The sequence below is a fragment of the Lacerta agilis genome, chromosome 12 (genome assembly GCF_009819535.1).
Source record: "Lacerta agilis isolate rLacAgi1 chromosome 12, rLacAgi1.pri, whole genome shotgun sequence".
Taxonomy (NCBI): Eukaryota; Metazoa; Chordata; class Lepidosauria; order Squamata; family Lacertidae; genus Lacerta; species Lacerta agilis.
Genome location: NC_046323.1, coordinates 50,840,519 through 50,857,734, shown reverse-complemented (window position 1 = coordinate 50,857,734; position 17,216 = coordinate 50,840,519). Strand labels below are relative to the sequence as shown.

At 44.4% G+C, this 17,216-nt stretch overlaps 1 protein-coding gene across 1 annotated transcript in view; it reads left to right on the top strand.

The window, feature by feature from the left end:
- Positions 1-13,090: 13,090 nt before the first annotated feature.
- Positions 13,091-17,216, top strand: part of OBSCN (obscurin, cytoskeletal calmodulin and titin-interacting RhoGEF) — a 216,747-nt gene continuing 212,621 nt past the window's right edge. Inside the window, exon 1 of the mRNA XM_033166000.1 lies at positions 13,091-13,213. The gene's annotated coding sequence lies outside the window, so the exon portion shown is untranslated. The remainder of the gene's footprint in view (positions 13,214-17,216) is intronic.

Genomic DNA, 17,216 nt, shown 5'->3' with positions numbered 1-17,216 from the left:
GTATATAATGTTTGTAGAGATGGGATGTTTGTAGGAATATCTATATAAAACTAATATGTACTAGGTTACCAAAGCTGGCTGATTTATTTTTAGCATGAGGAAATTTTGTATGTTTAATCACCATCATTATTAGGCTTCATACTGTGTCTTTGACAATCAGATATGTTATATGGCCATTGTGAATGTATAAGGCAAGAACTGGAACAGATGAGGCACCAGTCCAAAAGTTTCACTGGTACTTTTTGATTTTGCTCACTGCAAGCTCGGGCTTCTCCCTCCACTTTAATGTTGGGGACAGCTTCATACAAATAATGGGGTAAGGGATGCATACACATAAATTGCTCCCTGACAAATTGGGCGAGAGGAGACCCTAGTTCATATAGGAAGTGGTGTGTATGTTGCTGAGCTTCAGTGTGTGACAGGAATCTCTGGATTGGGGCGTTAATGTTTGGGTTCTTATCACTTAGGAGTATTAATGTTTTAACAATCTTGTAAAATGTGAGAATACCTCTATATACTGATAAACAAGTAATGTGTGCGTGTTTTATATGTCCATGGCAAATTCTGGAGAACAGTTGGCTCAGTTCAAAGAATCATTTTGGAAATGTGAGGGATCCTGGTAGAAGAAACATAGTTTGAATGCTTGGAACAGATTTTACTTGCTTACTAAGTTGTTAAATTGGATACTGCTCCCGGAAGCATGATTAATGGATTCGTCATAAATGTACTTAATCTCTCTCCCCACACCCCAGGCCCAGCTTTGAGCCCTATTGTGTACAGGTAATGAAGAAGTTCTACCTCTGGCCCATCTAGGTCAAACTCTGCCCCCTCCCAGCCACTTCCTGATTAGCTGAGAAGGGTTGCAGAGACAGGCAGAACTAGGCAGCCACCTATAGCTGTGGTGACCATGTGTAGCACCAGGGGGCGACTTAAGGATATCCGGTGCCATGGTTCAAAGATCCCTCTGGCGCCCCCCTTCAAAGATCCCTCCGGCACCCCCCGTTTCACCTTTTTACAGCGCTGCCAGCAGCTTTGTGGAGCTGGAGGAGGCGGGCAACGGCTGGAGGGCAGCTACTCCGGCGGGGAAGAGGCAGAGGCTCCGGGCGCGGCGCTGCTTCAGCGTGGTGGGCGAGGTCGCCGCGCCCAGCCTCTGCCTCTTCCCTGGTGCCTGTGCCGCAGTGGCCACGGCAGGCGGAGGCTCTGGGCGCAGCGCAGCAGGCGAGGGCAGTGAGCTGGTGCCGGGAGGCGCCGCGTTCAGCCTCCGCCTCTTCCCAGGCGCCCTCAAGAACTTGGCGCAAACTTGGAGCCCTGGTGCCCCGCGCCACTTGCCTCTATGGGCAAGACGCCCCTGTGTAGCACGACCTTCACCCAGTCTCCCTCCCAGCAAATGCTGGCACAAAAGGAGCAGTAATTCAAATAGGAGCCTGGCTTTGTGAATGTTTAGAGTAAATGTAATAATGAGTAAAAGGACTGCAAGATGAGTGCAGCAGGAACTTGCAGATACCTCATGCTCTCCCTCTTCACTTTAATAAACAAAGGACTCATTGAAAGGCATAATAATCCGAGTGCCATTTTCTTAGTTTGGTATTTTCAGCCTTTGTATTACTTTGAAGGTTAATGCTGAGAAATTATGCTTTGTGCATTTTTCACTAAATGTCATGAGGTCATATATGCTTTGTGGATTAGAATTACTTTACAGTGGGGGGAGTTGATCATATTTAGCTCTTACCAATTTTACTGTGTTAAAAAGCAGTGGTTTGGTAGCCTTTACTTTTTTCTGTTGACTTCTCCAGGACTGCTTTGTAGTAATGGGTGTATTAGACACTCGAGTTATTAATTTGTGAAAACTGTTTAAAACTGTGGTTATAATTGGTGGTTATAAGTAACGTGCCTTTCAAAGTCTTAAAAGATAAAATATAACTGTGTACTCACTTTTTGTTGCAACCAAGCAATATATTTAAAGGGATTATAACAAGCTGCATTTGATAGCTGTAGTTTACAGTATGAATGTTTCATAATCAGTTTCCAGCATAGGTTTCCCTAGCTTTAGACTATATAAAATGTGTCTGTTTTAGTTGTATTTCCTATGAAGGCATCCTTTCTCATTTAATTTTCTTTTGTGCTGGCCTTTTTTTTATTTTAGTAGAAAACGGCTATAACATATGCCCACCAAAAGATAAAATTAAATTTAATGCATGTGAACTGAAATTCAGTTTTCTGCTTTGGAACTGGGGGGAAAAAGTTCTATTGCACCTGCATTGATTTCTGCAGGATGTTTTTCTAGCAGTATTAAGTTCAGCTGGTACTAATGCCACAGGGCATGCACTTACATGTGTTGTAGAATCAATACATGGGCTCTTCATATGGAGATACTGAACAGTCGCATTGCTTTTGATCCTGAGCTTTGCCTATATACGTTAAGCTGGAAGATAAGGCATGCTCAGAACCAATGCAGTTCTTTCCCCCTCTGACTCATGTCAATATGTACCAATGCTCCAAATAAAGCACACTGTGATGTCCCAGCTAACAGCTCCTGCTGGACTTGCCCTGGGATAACACTGATATCAGGTGTGTTAAATTATTATGCAGCTTAGTTATGCAATATTTAGAGGTTCCTAATCTAAAACACATCTAAGAGATTTGTCTGAAAGTGTGTGTGTCAAACTTTTTGTGAGGATGAGTTCTGTTGTTTTCTTACGCTTGGATGATGGAAACTGAGAAGAGTAGCAAAGACTGGAGGAACCTTATAGTAACCAGATGACCATATAAAGCTAAATGTGGACCGAGTCTAGTTTGGTTTATTATTAGGCATTTTGTTTATGTAGGGCTTGTAGACAAAATGCTACTAGAACGTTGCAACATTTAGCCTTAGGATGAGATACATAGTGAGTTAATGGCTTGGCTCCAGGGGGAGCCCTTCTGCAAATTGAAATTGGGCAGCGGGGAGGTGATTTCCTTCCATCTCCTCTGCTCCCACCCTAGCTGCTCCAAAGGATCGCCCGACTCTGCAGAACATTTATAGCAGGAAAGTGTTTAATTCTGTAAACAGAAGACCGCCGACCAATATCTGGGTCCATTTCCGCTTTTAAAAAAAACCTACCCTGATATTCTGTTACCTAAAGATACAGAATTCACCAGGCAAATGTTGCTTTGCATGTGCCCGGAAGCACTTGTGCTTTTCGTTCATCTTTGGAGCGACACTTTCTCTCAATGCCTTGTTGTGAACTAGTTTTAAAATTCACAGTCTCCCAACAGTGGTGTGGCATGGGGGGGGGGGCCTTCTGCTTTGATCAAAGCTCTACCGAGCATATGGAATACTTTGCATTTTTCTCTGAACTTTGGCTATAATAATATCTACAGTGAACGGGCAAAACTTGTAGCCTAATTAGAGTTAACATTATTTTGGTTTTAATGGTTCTTATTGACCATTGTTTCAGTTACCTATTTTTATGTTTGATAGTGTTTGGTTTTCCTTTAATGTTTTGCACCAATAAATGCTAGAAACAGGATTATCTGTTTTTAAAAAAACACTTTTAGAATGAGGAAAACAGACTGCTTTCATTTAAGCCTAAATATTCTACTGTAGACACCTAGTCAGCCTACAAATTTACAAGTTTTTGAGAATTCAGCATCGTGTGTTTGTGTCTCTCTCTGTGTGTGTTTTTACTTGCCTGTCTGGAAACCCAGCTTGAAATTGTACCCTGCATGGTTTTATGGGTCTTAATCACCAGCACACTTAAACTTTTGGTAAACATTTATATAAAATTATGAAAATGAATAGTTGTACTTGTAAATGCTTTTACAACAGAATTTCGTAGCGTCTTGTAAGTAATTTTAAAAGCCAATTTTTTGTTCTAGGTTTCATTTTTTAAAAGAAAAATGTGGGTATTTTTTGTTAAACTTATTAGCAATACTAATGTTTTGAGTGGGGAAAAAGTGTTAAGTTACTTATTCAGCTTATGGACAGGTTTAGCTGATTGTTGAGAAACGTTTAACAAAACAACTATTAGTAATATATCTTGCCTGCTTTGCCAAATAAACTATAATTTATTGTACTTGTTGGCAAAATTCATAAGAAAAAGAGATGACTGGGCAGGAGGGCAGCTCAAAACAAGTGAGTACAGGATGTCTGGTGTGCAGAAACACGAGCCTTTTCTTTCAAATGAGACCATTTCCACTGCATTTGGGAAGAGAAGCTTAAATTTGTTTTTATTATAGATAATGTGAAGACATACTATGTTGTTTAATGCCTTGTGCATCTTCAGCTGATCTTGCTGAATGGTAAAAATGTGTACACTTTGGTTACATAATTGAAAAAAAACCTATTGTGATTTGATTGATTGGCTAGTTTGAACTGAAACATGTTGACAGAGAGGTCATTTGCCATAAGATACTTTACCACTGGCCAGTTCAGGTGCTGATTCATTGTATCTGGAAACAATTGTGGGTCTGAAACCTGCAAAAAATCTCACTTCTACCTCTCCTGTAACTTTCTGGATGATTATGATGATGGTGGTGGTGTTTGTTCTACACTGACCTGTGGTATTACTTTAAGTGAAATGGGATGCCATGTGGCTATGGCTAAATCATCACTTGTGTGAAGTCACTTAACATGTGTGCACTTGTCCATTTTATTAAGAAAATGGTATGCTTGTAGAAAGGCACAAAAGCTGTGATGTCTTGAAAAAGGTTTGTTAAAGAATTTTGGTGAATCCTATAAAAATCATGGTGAGTGACCTGTTCTAGCATTGTTTTTATATATAATGTTAACTTGGTACGAGCTTGATTGCTACAAGTATTCAGTTCTATCTACATTTCATTATCTGCTGCTGGTTCCCATATAAGATATACTATTTTCTCTTTTTTTGTAATTTTCACTCAGTGCTTATTATGTGTGCTGGCTAACACTTAAACAATTAAAAGTATTTAATATTTAAATTATTCTGGTTGTGTGATTTCAAGAAATCAGTGAAGAGAAATTTCCCATTAGGAAGAAATAAGGGAAATCAAAGTGGGAAGAATCCCTTAATATCCTACATATGTGTGCTTTAATGTTAAGTGTCTTTTGGACTGCAGCTGTAAGGTTGTATGTAACTGCTTTGCTGATGGTAAGGCTTTTGTCAGCAGAAGAGGGAGGGAAGAGATTTTTGAGCATTCCCACTCTTACATGTACCACCTCTAAATATGCCACAGTCTTCTGGAAAAGATTTAAGGGGCTTTGAGGACTGCAAAGGAGGAATTACCAAAAGTTGCTTCCTTCCCCATTTGGCCAATTGAAGCCGAGTAACAGTGTTGGAGAGAACAGAGTCTGCATAGTAATTCTAATCATACCCTTGATTAAGTCATTTTTGCCATAGAAGTAGCTGTTCAGTTTGTTCCTTCTGAAGAGGCAGTGTGAAACCATCTACTGCAGGCACATCCAACAGGTAGATCGTGATCTACTGGTAGATCACTGGACGTCTGTGGTAGATCACTGGCTTTCCTCCTCCCTACAAAAAAGCCACACAATTTAGACCTGAACCCCTAAAAAATTGATGGGCCTTCCTCTTCCCTAAAAGAGCTCAACAACTTTGACCTGAAGCCTCCAAAAGGGGGTAGATCACTTCCAGCTTTTAACACTAAGAGTAGATCACAGTCTCTTGGGAGTTGGCCACCCCTGATCTACTGGAAAGTGGGGGACCTAGTCCCAAACCCCAGACAACTTTATCTAAGGAGTCCCTCCAGCTGTGATGGGAGAACAAGGGCATCCTACCTTAATTCTCAATAGAGGATTACCCAGATTAAGAGAATCTACAACCAGTTCTATTTCCCACTACTTGTAATATTCAACTGGTGCCTTATGCAAACACATGAACTTTTGATTCAGTGGGAGGCATGCAATCTTCAGTAAGAAGGGGAGACGATATTTTGCTTATCCCTTCTCCCCATCTCACAGTGCCTCCCCCACCTCTATTTGAGGGGGGAAATCAGTGGATATGTGGGGCCATCTGACCCCCCCAATCACAGCCTGAAAATTGTTTAATATTTCCCGATCTTGTTTTGCGAATGGTTTTAACTGCTGCTCTTCCATAACAACGTTTACAAGAGAATTTTACCCCACAGGGTGCAATGATGGCCACCAACTTGGATGGCATTACAAGAGGATTGGACAAATTCATGGAAGGTGAGGCTACCAACGGCTGCTAGTCATTGATGCTTTTGCTGATTCCTGCATTGCAGGGGGTTGGACTAGAGGACCCTTGGGTTCCCTTCCAACTCTATGACTATGACTATGAATCTATAATGGCTGTGTTCGAGCTACTTGTGTCAGAGACAATATTCTTCTAATTACCCATTCCTGGGATTCATAAGTGCATCCCAGCAGGGCTTTTCCTACCTTCTTAAGTGAGACCTGCAAAAATACTCTTGCATTGTAGAGTTTGGGAGGGTGTCCACAATGCTTCATGTGGCGTTTTATGGATCTCAGGCTGAGACCCTACCTGCCCGTGGACTGTTTTGCCAGAGTGGTGCATGCTCTGGTTATCTCTCGCTTGGACTACAGCAACACGCTCTACGTGGGGCTACCTTTGAAGGCGACCCGGAAACTACAACTAATCCTGGGAGCAGCCGCCAGGACCGTATAACACCGGTCCTAAAAGATACTCACTGGCTCCAGGACATTTCCAAGCACAATTCAAAGTGTTGGTGCTGACCTTTAAAGCCCTAAATGGCCTTGGCCCAGCGTACCTGAAGGAGCGTCTCCACCCCCATCGTTCAGCCCGGACACTGAGGTCCAGCGCCGAGGGTTTCCTCATTGCAAGAAGCGAAACTACAGGGAACCAGGCAGAGGGCCTTCTCGGTAGTGGCGCCCGCCCTGTGGAACGCCCTCCCATCGGATGTAAAGAAATAAACAACTATCTGACTTTAGAAGACATCTGAAGGCAGCCCTGTTTAGGGTAAAGTTTTTAATATTTGATGAATTATTGTATTTAATTTTTTGTTGGAAGCTGCCCAGAATGGCTGGGGAAATCCAGCCAGATGGGCGGAAGTATAATAAAAAAATATTTATTTATTTATTTATTGCAGAGGTACTGCAGTGTTCAGACAGCCAAGCAAGTACAAAACTAGTCAATTTTCAGACAGTTCTTAATGTAGACAGTTCTCTGGCTCTCTTCCCACCCCAGGAATCTTCCTCTTGTCCATATAAGGAACATTTCCTGTTGTGCATTTAAGGCAAAAGGACATTAGCCCTGAGTTGGTTCATGCGCACTCCAGCAAGGCCATCCTATCTGTGACCTAGGCAATTCCTCTCTGTGCAAGGACAGTTACTCTCTGTTTATCTCCAGACTCTTAGTCATAGCTTGCCAGAAAGAAGTGCAATGCAGATCAAAGTTCACAGCTTTACAGAGAGGTTTCATACAGAAAAGCTTAACATAGGCACTTTTATACTTCTGGACTAAAAATACATTCAGGTAAATATATACAGGTTAGCTAATTAACCCCCCCTCTCTCTCTCTTCCTATATGACTTGCTTACCTGCCTTTAGAGGCAGCACATGTTCCCATGCCCACTCTGGAATAAAGCAGAACTTTGTGTTGCCAGCTTTTGGAAACTTGACCTCTGTGTTCTCTACCGCTGGAGGCAGCAAGTCTGGAAAGCAGCAGCATTTAAATGTTTGGCTCCCAGCTATGCATTCATCCTAGGCTAAGCAGCAGAAACCTGGCATATTGCCTTGGCCTTTATGAAGTCATTGCAGGTGTTTGACAAGGCTAGTCCTTTATAGCAGGAAGGTTTGCGTACCAAACCCATAATATTAATCAATCAATCGATTAATAATTAATTTTGTATACTGCCCTTTATCCCAGTGCAGTTCACAACAGAAACATACAAAATGAGACTACAAAATACAGCAAAAACAACCCTCTTCCCACAAACACATTTTTAAATCCGTAGAATGTTCATCAGCCAAATGCCTGGTCGAAGAGAACTGTTTTCTCCTGGCGCCTAAAGATATGTAATGAAGGCGCCAGGCGAGCCTCCACAGGGAGAGCGTTCAAAAAAAGTGGAGCCACTGCAGAAAAGGCCTGCCAACAGGTTTCTCACGGAGGAGGCACACAACGAAGGGCCTCAGTTTCTGATTGCAGGGTCCAGGTCGGTTCATACGGGGAGAAGTGGTCCTTGAAATATTGTGGTCCCGAGCCATTTAGGGCTTTATAGGTCAAAACTAGCATTTTGAATCGGTCCCAGAAACTAATTGACAGACAGTGCAGTTAGACCAGGGTCAATGTAATATGCTCAAACCGTCTTGCCGGCTGCTGAATTCTGCACCAGCTGGAGTTTCCAAGCCACCTGCAGAGGCAGTCCTACATATAACACGTTGCAGTAATCTAACATAGAGGTTACCAGCACATAGATGAAAGAATTCTCCTTGCCTGCTGCTCCAGTTGGCGCTGGAAGCCTCCGGGGTTACACATGCTGTACAAACTCAATGACGGATGGGGGAAGGCAAACACTGAAAGAAATCTAATGTGCTCTCTTCCAGTCTTCTAGTCTGTAGAGGTGGTAAAATCTGGTTGCATCTTCTCTGACCAAATGTTAATCCTTGTGCCATCTGTGTGGCATGTAAAGGGACAATTCAGCTGACCTTGACAGGTTCAGAGGCATTGGACCTCCGGAACTGCAGACATGAAGCTGAAAGTTGGAAAATGCAGGAGGCATGAAAGGGAGTGCATTCCTGTTGGTGAGACGTCCCGACCCCGTGCACCGGCAGAAGAAGGTGGGAGCGGGGGAAGCGCTCCGCCCTGGATGCCATGCTTAGGGGGGGGTTGACAAAATTCCCCTGGGCAGATCGACGTAGCGGCACTCGCATCCCCGGCGGGCGGATTTTCATGATCGCCGTAGCGAAAATCCGCCCGCTGATCGACGAGCGGCGCTGGCCACCAGGGATGCACCCTCTAGCAGGCAGCGTTCGCAACCCCCCCCCCGGTGGGCGGTGCTTGCATCCCCGCTACACTGATCCTCCATGGGGTGCCAGCGCCGCCCACCAATCGTGCAAATATGCCCAGCATGCGGCACTGGCCGCCAGGGATGCACCCCCCGGCTGGCGGTGTTTGCACTCCTGGTGGGAGGCGCTCGCATCCCCGGGAGGATCAGCGTGCCCCCGTGGGCGGATCGCCCCACCTCTGTGGGCAGATTGTCCCACCCCCGGGTGTGCATTCCTCCACCACTGGTCCCGTGGGCGAGGGCTTTTCTCCTCCAGTGCCAGTGTGGTGTAGTGGTTAAGAGCGGTAGACTCGTAATCTGGGGAACCGGGTTCGCGTCTCCACTCCTCCACATGCAGCTGCTGGGTGACCTTGGCGAAGTCACACTTCTCTGAAGTCTCTCAGCCCCACTCACCTCACAGAGTGTTTGTTGTGGGGGAGGAAGGGAAAGGAGAATGTGAGCCGCTTTGAGACTCCTTCAGGTAGTGAAAAGCGGGATATCAAATCCAAACTCTTCTTCTCCATGCCCTTCTGTGAACATCCCAGATACTTCTATCTGGCAGCAAACTGTTGGAAACAAGAAACTCGGAGAGATGGACCTTACTCTGATCCAGCAGGGACTAACCCTAATCCAGTAACAGTGTGTGTCCCAGTATCTTCTAAGAACCTAGACCACTGGCACCCTTGAGCAGTAACACAAGACCACAGGCTGTGTTGCTCCTGGATTTCCTTCCCTTTGTTTCAGCAAAGTCATTTTTTGAAAACGTGGAAGCAGTAGTCCTAAGCTACTGCGTTTCATTAGTGCAGTAATGCAGCTCGGTTGTTTGGCATATCTCTTTCTCCCTTGCAATAGAGAAGAGTGTCAGAAGGTCTAGCTGGAAAGCGAAGGTCAAGGTATCCAAAACAAAACGACTTGCTTCCACTACAAGCTTTTGGGCTCCCTATATATGCGTGTGAAGAAAACAGGTGGTTGAGCCAGTGATTGACAGTATGGAAGAAGAAGCATGTTTCTGATGGAGTCAAGAGCTTTTAACTTGCTCTGTTCTGTCCTGCCATTCATGTAATGGAAGTGGTTCTGTGCAGAAAAATCCCATAAGAGAACAGCAAAACAATAGCTTTATTAGGACCAAGAAAGCATCACAAAGTAGCATGCAAGTTTCCCCCAACAGGGAGGCCAGCTGGATTACCTAGGCCTTCACAGCAACAGCGCACAGGTAGGTATGACATAAAACAGGGCTCAGCAAACTTTTTCAGCAGGGGGCCAGTCCACTGTCCCTCAGACCTTGGGGGGGGCAGACAAAATTTTGGAAAGAAAAAAAAGAACAAATTCCTGTGCCCCACAAATAACCCAGAGATGCATTTTAAATAAAAGGACACATTCTACTCATGTAGAAACATGCTGATTCCCGGACCGTCTGCGGGCCGGATTTAGAAGGCGATTGGGCCAAATTGGGTCCCCGGGCCTTACTTTGCCTACCCATGACATAAAACATTAGATTATATTTGCACAAGCATTTCTCCCTCATTGTGTTGTTGTTCAGTTGTGTTCGACTCTTCGTGACCCCATGGACCAGAGCACGCCAGGCACGCCTATCCTTCACTGCCTCTCGCAGTTTGGCCAAACTCATGCCAGTCGCTTCAAGAACACTGTCCAACCATCTCGTCCTCTGTCAGTCCCCTTCTCCTTGTGCCCTCCATCTTTCCCAACATCAGGGCTCTTTTCTAGGGAGTCTTCTCTTCTCATGAGGTGGCCAAAGTACTGGAGCCTCAACTCTCAGTCCCCCTCATTAGTTCTGCTTTTTGCTGAATGCGTGCCTTTCGTTGGGCTTTGCTGAGGGGGGAAGCATCATGACGTAATGGATTGAAAGACAAAGAGATCAAGGAAGGAAGCAGGCAGAGACAACACTAGGGTCTGCTTCAGGTGGACACCACTACTTCAGGGCCAATTTACATATTCATTTATTTGTTTGAGTATCTTAACAACTGTAAGCTGCCTTGGCGGAAAGGCAGTATATCAAGGGAAATGAATGAATGAATGAATGACATGAATGAATGAATGAATGACTAAATAAATAAATAAATAAATACTTGTGGGTCTTTGTTAGTAAAATGGGGTGGGTGGTTTGTGTGGGATTTTCTGAAGATTCAACCTAAGGCTCCTCAGTGCTCTGAAAGAAAAGGTGTACATTCTCCCTGCTGTATAAATACTGTATTTATCCTCCTGGACCTATGCTGCCACTCGCACGTGTATAAGACGACCTCCAATTTGGAACATTATTTTTTAAATAAAAAAAAAACCTCGTCTTATAAATTGAAAAGTACAGTAAGTGAAATGTGCTCTCTTCTTGCCCATTGAATTGACAGCATGTTGGCTAAAATGAGAGGGATGTTTACCCACAAAACCCTCTCCCCTGATGCTGGAAACCCTTCGATATCCTTACTGTGCTTTAAGGGATTTTTTTTTTGTTTTATTTTAGTCAATGTGGCCAGACATGTAATTATTTCATTTTTAGCCCCCCTCCCCCGTTGTCTTCATTTAGGTAGAATGCCCCCAACATGCTATGCTCCAGATGTTGCTGGACACCAGCTGCCATGATTTTGTTTTTAAACGGTAAAAATCCATGTCCATTTCTTCAAAAGTAAAAGGGCTTCACGATGAACAGACAGGAATCCTAGCTCAGGATGGCATCAGGGTTTCAGGAAAGGAGAGCACCCAGGAAGGCTGCAGAGTGCAGACTGCCAGAGGGATGATTTATAGAATGAAAGACTGTCATGAACACCCCCTGGTCACCCCTCAAATGTAAAGCACAGCAAAATCTCTGCAGCCCTCGTGAAATTTCACAGAGTTTCCTCTTTAATATTTCTTGAATATTCTCTTCTAATTAATGGAAGGAGAAGGGAAGGAGGGATCCAAGGTGAAATATTTGGCACACCTCTAGTTTTATTGGGACATGATTGTTGCTGGAAGCTCTGAGCCGTAACATGGCCATTAAGTAATGTTTTCCACCATAAGGGATCCCAGGTTTGATTCACCCAATGGCTGTCCTTGGGAAATTGCAGAAATGTCTGGAGGTGGAGGACAAGGGGACAAAATTTCCTCCAGGTCCTCTTCTGAATGAGCCATACCTGGGTTTACCAGACTAGTCCTCATGGTCTGAAGTGACTGCCTGGGGAATGTTTAGCAGCAAGCCTAGAAGGCAGAGGGCCTTCTTGGTAGTGGCACCCACACTGTGGAATGCCCTCCCATCAGATGTTAAGGAGGTGAGTCATTATATACGTAACATTTAGGAAACAGCTGAAGGCAGCCCTGTATAAGGTTTAAGGTTTTACTGTGTTTTTATATATGTTGGAAGCCGCCCAGAGTGGCCAGATGGGCGGGGTACGAATAAAAATTATTATTATTATTATTATTATTATTATTATTATTTATTTCCTGCTAAATTGCAAGGGATAGATAGGCTTGAAGGTCTGACCCTGGAACTGAGTAATTTTGGGAGTAGACCTGTTCATCACCTGTCCCTAAAAATGTTACAGCCTATAGGAGGCCAAGAATAAGGTTCAGTCAATAATATTTTAAATTTAAATCCAGGAGCAGAAATGCCACTTGGAATGACATACCCGGCCTCCCCTCTTTCTTTCCCTTCTGAAGTTGACGTAGGCAAGAAGCCTAATAAACTTTCCCCAACAGCTTGTAACACTCCCTCGTCATATCCCAGTTTTGACACCTGTCACTTGGCTCCGGGGAAAGCACTTGAGAAACGGCACTAGGCCTGGCCCCGTGGAGAGGGTCCATCTACACGCAAGCTCTCTGGAGATGGGCTTTTTGGTCTGCCCCGGTGGGTTTCCTAAAACGATGCCCTTTCGTCTCTCCACCACATGAAATTTAATCTCCCTGCTAAATGACACCCAAGGCTATTTTGGAAATCGGAGGCAGGGCGGGGAGAGGAGCTGGAACGTCAGAAATCCAACTTGACTGGAGGAGGGCAGCCCAAGGGAGGGGCTGCTCACAGGCTAAACTCCAAGCGCTGAAGCTTCAGCAGTGGGACTAAGGGATCACCTTTAGCACGTCCCCGACCTCACTGGGGTTTCTGTTTTATTCTCACGCTGGGTAGGGGGGGGACCCAAATTCTTTTGGTCTCCCCATGCCCTCCTTTGCACCTGCTTCGCCCCCTTTGTGCAAACTCAGTAAAGATCTGCTCTCCCTCCTCCCAATGAAAGTGGCTTACTACTTCCAGGTTTAACGGGACTTCCAGGTAAGGCCCTGAATTTCAGTTTGAAATTTCAGGAACCAGCTCTCTTTCTCTGTGTTTCTTGTGCCTACGTTATTTGTGGTTTTCTGTAACATTGGGGTTAGCAGTACAGATGAAGGTCAAGACATTAGAGTTAACCCCTAGGGCTTGGTATGACTTGTGGCTGTGGTCTTTTGTGGTTTCACCGGCAGAGTGATTTGCACGGGAAGAAGATGGGTAGGGGGATTTAAGGAACAGGATATTTCATTTTTATTTCATATTTGTTTTAACCTGTGTGGGTTGCCAATGTCTTTCAAGAGAGGGAGATAATTCTTTTTGACTGGACATGTGTTGAAGGAGTGATTTCCCACCCCACCCCACCCCACCCCCCCTTCTTGTTTTCATCCTAAGTACTAAGACTCACAAAAAGGTTTGTGTTTGGTTAATTGCCTGACCTCGCCACTCTTCTTGTGCTAGTATTTGGCCTCGCCAGAGCTGCCCCTCCTTGATCCTCCTCCTCCTGTGCTCTCAGCTTGCATTTCTACAGATGGGCTTCTGAAAAAAGATGGGGAATGACAGCTGAGTCTATTTTAAGAGCAGTAGCTCAGTGACATGGAGTGTCTCTGTGATGGAAAACGTTGCCTACTTTCTGCATTTATGCAGAATGCAGATCCATATAGAAGGTATGCACTTTTTTCAATGGGACACACAGGAGATATAGCGAATGAGACTTTTGCTAAAGCTGCAAGCCTATGCCCACTTTCTTGGAAACCAGGCTGTTTGCACAACTCTACATTTAAAGTACCTCCTCCAAATAACTTTGGGAAGTTACCCTTCTTGGGATGCAGTCCTGAGTACCCTTAACCAACTACAGGTCTCAGGTTTATTGGGGGGGGGGGAGTGAGCTTTAAATGAATAATGTGTACACAGTGTAAATGCCATATGATTGCACTGAAATCAAGATTTATTTATTGTCTTACTTTTGTTGGGAGACACACTGGAAGAGAGAGAGAGAGAGAGAGAGATTATTGCCTAAGGACAGCCAGCTTTGGCCTTCCAAAGTGGCCCATCAGTCAAGCGTGGTTTTCCCAGGTGTGAGGCAGCTGGGTTTTTTATCTTGTACCCCTCAAAGTCCAGATTTGGACCATCTATCCATGAACCACCTGTTGCTGATTTGAAAAGTTTCCAGGGGCAAGGGCTTCGAGACGGGAAGGTTTGTAAAGATTTTCTCGGGAGAACTTCAAAGGTGACAACTTAAAAAATAAGATATGTTCAAAACGGCTAGAAATTATATATATATTTTTGCTGCCAAATTAAACAGTGCTGGGGCTCACACCTGCCCGAAACCCAGACCATTTGACCTACACTTGGCCCCTAATCTCAGATATGTGTGAATTGGCTGTAATGTGGCAATGGCAAGAGACAGCCCCATTCTGCACGTGCTCCAAGGTACTCTCATCTTCATCAGCCTGGCAGTTCTGATCAAGAAATAATCCCAGGTAACAAGTTAAATATGAAAGATAGATTCTAGAGGCGAATTGGCCAATACCGGTATTTGAATAGATTTGACTGCTACAGCCCCATTCCTCTGAAATATAGAATATGATGTATTGAAGGGGACTGCTTTTAGCAACAATATGAAATTGCCCCTTTCTTTAGCATATGAAACTACTATGCACAGTTTCTGTGGCTGAATCTTGGTGTTGCAAATATGTTCCTTAGCTTAGCTCTTGTAAACACCAAGTGCTTTAATAAAATTATGTGTGTAGATCTCTGCATCCTTGGGAAGACTGTCTAAAGCAGGTATGTCCAATAGGTAGATTGTGATCTACCGGTAGATCACTGGACGTCTGTGGTAGATCACTGGTAGATCAGTGGCTCCCTCCAAAGAAGCTAAAAATCTTTGGCTCTCCTAAAAAAAAGCTCAACATCTTTGCCCTGCACCCCTAAAATGACCTGAACCATCAAAAACAGGGCTTTCCTCTTCCCTAAAGAAGCTCAACAAGTTTGACCTGAACCCCCAAAAAGGGGGTAGATCACTGCCAGTTTTTAACTCTGTGAGTAGATCACAGTCTCTTGGAAGTTGGCCACCCCTGGTCTAGAGAAATAGAAGCTAACAGTGAGGTTGTTACATAGCTCAGGAGTTACTTGCAGAGTAGACCCACCACAGTGCATGTGTGTTTGAGGTTTGCAGGCAGAAAGAAGTACCGGTACGTGACAGACAGAGGCCGATAGCGTGTTTCTGAAGGGTAGGGTAAGGTTACCAGACGTCCCCGTTTCCCGGGGACAGTCCCCGGATTTACAATTCAGTCCCCTGACAAAATCCATCTATTTAGTAGGAAGTTGAAAAGTGTCCCCGGATTCACTGAAAAATATCTGGTAACCTTAGGGTTGGGTTTTGTAACATCAGAGAAGTAGCGCCGTTTGCTCAAGAGAGGAGAAAAGCTGACAGTGTTTTATAAGGATTAGAGGAAGTAGAAAACAGATCTGTGCTTGCTGATGAGCAATATGGGGCAGAAATGGCTGACTCAACTCAACTCTAGGCTTTTGGTATGGCTAGCATGAGCATGTGGCCTCACTTTGGGGCACAAGGTCAACACTTGCCAGAATCGGGTGTCCCCATATTGATTAAGGGTGGTGTGGAACTCTATGTGCTGACAGCAAATATGTCTTCTGGTTAACAGTAATAAAGAGGTGGAGAGAGAAAATCATTGTAAAGGACAGGCAGTGGCACGGGGCCCTTAACCCAGTGTTGGCCAAACTTGGCCCTCCAGCTGTTTTTGGACTACAACTCCCATCATCCCTAGCTAACAGGACTAGTGGTCAGGGATGATGGGAATTGTAGTCCCAAAACAGCTGGAGGGCCAAGTTAGGCCAACAGTGCCTTAACCCTTCCTTCCAGGCTTTCCCCCCTGTACTTGACTTTTCTTCCTGGTTTCAGAGGTGAGGGTGGGTGACACAGTCAGGAGGTCCTTGAAATGGAAAATTAATAAATTAATGAGTTCGCACACTTGGTTGGAGTTGCTGCTTAAAACACACTAAAGGATTAAAAAAGAGAGAAGAAGGATAATTCCAAAATGCATTGGGCCTCTATTTTCAGCCACCTGGAGTTTTCCTTCTCTTTTGCCCCATTAGTGGTGCGTTCCAGGTTTTCTTAGGGTTAAGCACATGGGTTGGGTATCTACAGGGTGCTCCCTCATCTGAAGAATGAGCCATAACTTCCAGATTTCCCAGCTTTCATTTTAAAAAGGGAATAGGTTTCTAACATTCGGAGAACCTGAAATAGGAGGCAAAATGTACAGATGCTAGTCTCAATGAAATTGGCTACAGTCATAGTTTGCTCTGGGTTGGTGTCCTCAATTAAGTGAAACCAGGAGCTTTCCAATCCCACTTACCCACAACCTACCCATAGGCTTGCTTCACACATAATGTTAAACCATAGTTAAAAGCAAACTAGGGTTTAACGTGAGCATGCAGTGTGCTAACCCTCTCCCCAGCCCTCCCATTCCGGCTGGGAAATAACCCAGAGTCCAGTTTACTGTGATACCTGAACCTTGGCTCGTGGTTTGCTTCCTCCAAACAATCCATGAGCTGCAAGCCAAGAACAAACCATGGTTACTGTTTGTGGTTTTGGACATCACAACAAAATAGACTGACTTGTTTCCCAGCAACATGGCGGCATCAGGAACTAGGGAGGAGTATAGCAAGACGTTTTCAGCAGTGTACACAGAGGGATTTAGAAAATGGGAGTCCCCAAAAGATTAGTATTGGGACCCACTTTTTCCTACTTCTGTGTAGATGCTGTACGCCTAGGGGTGTGCAGCGAGGTAGCCAAGTTTGCTGATTAAAAAAATTGTTCAGGGTAGTTGAAGCAACTAGGAATTCCAAGGAGCATCAGAAATATCTCTCCAAATTGGGTGAATGGGCAGTACAATGGCAAATGCAATTCAGTGCAAGCAAGTGTAAAATGATTCACACTGGGGCAATAAAATAAAATAAATCTCACATCTACACTTATGTGGGGAGG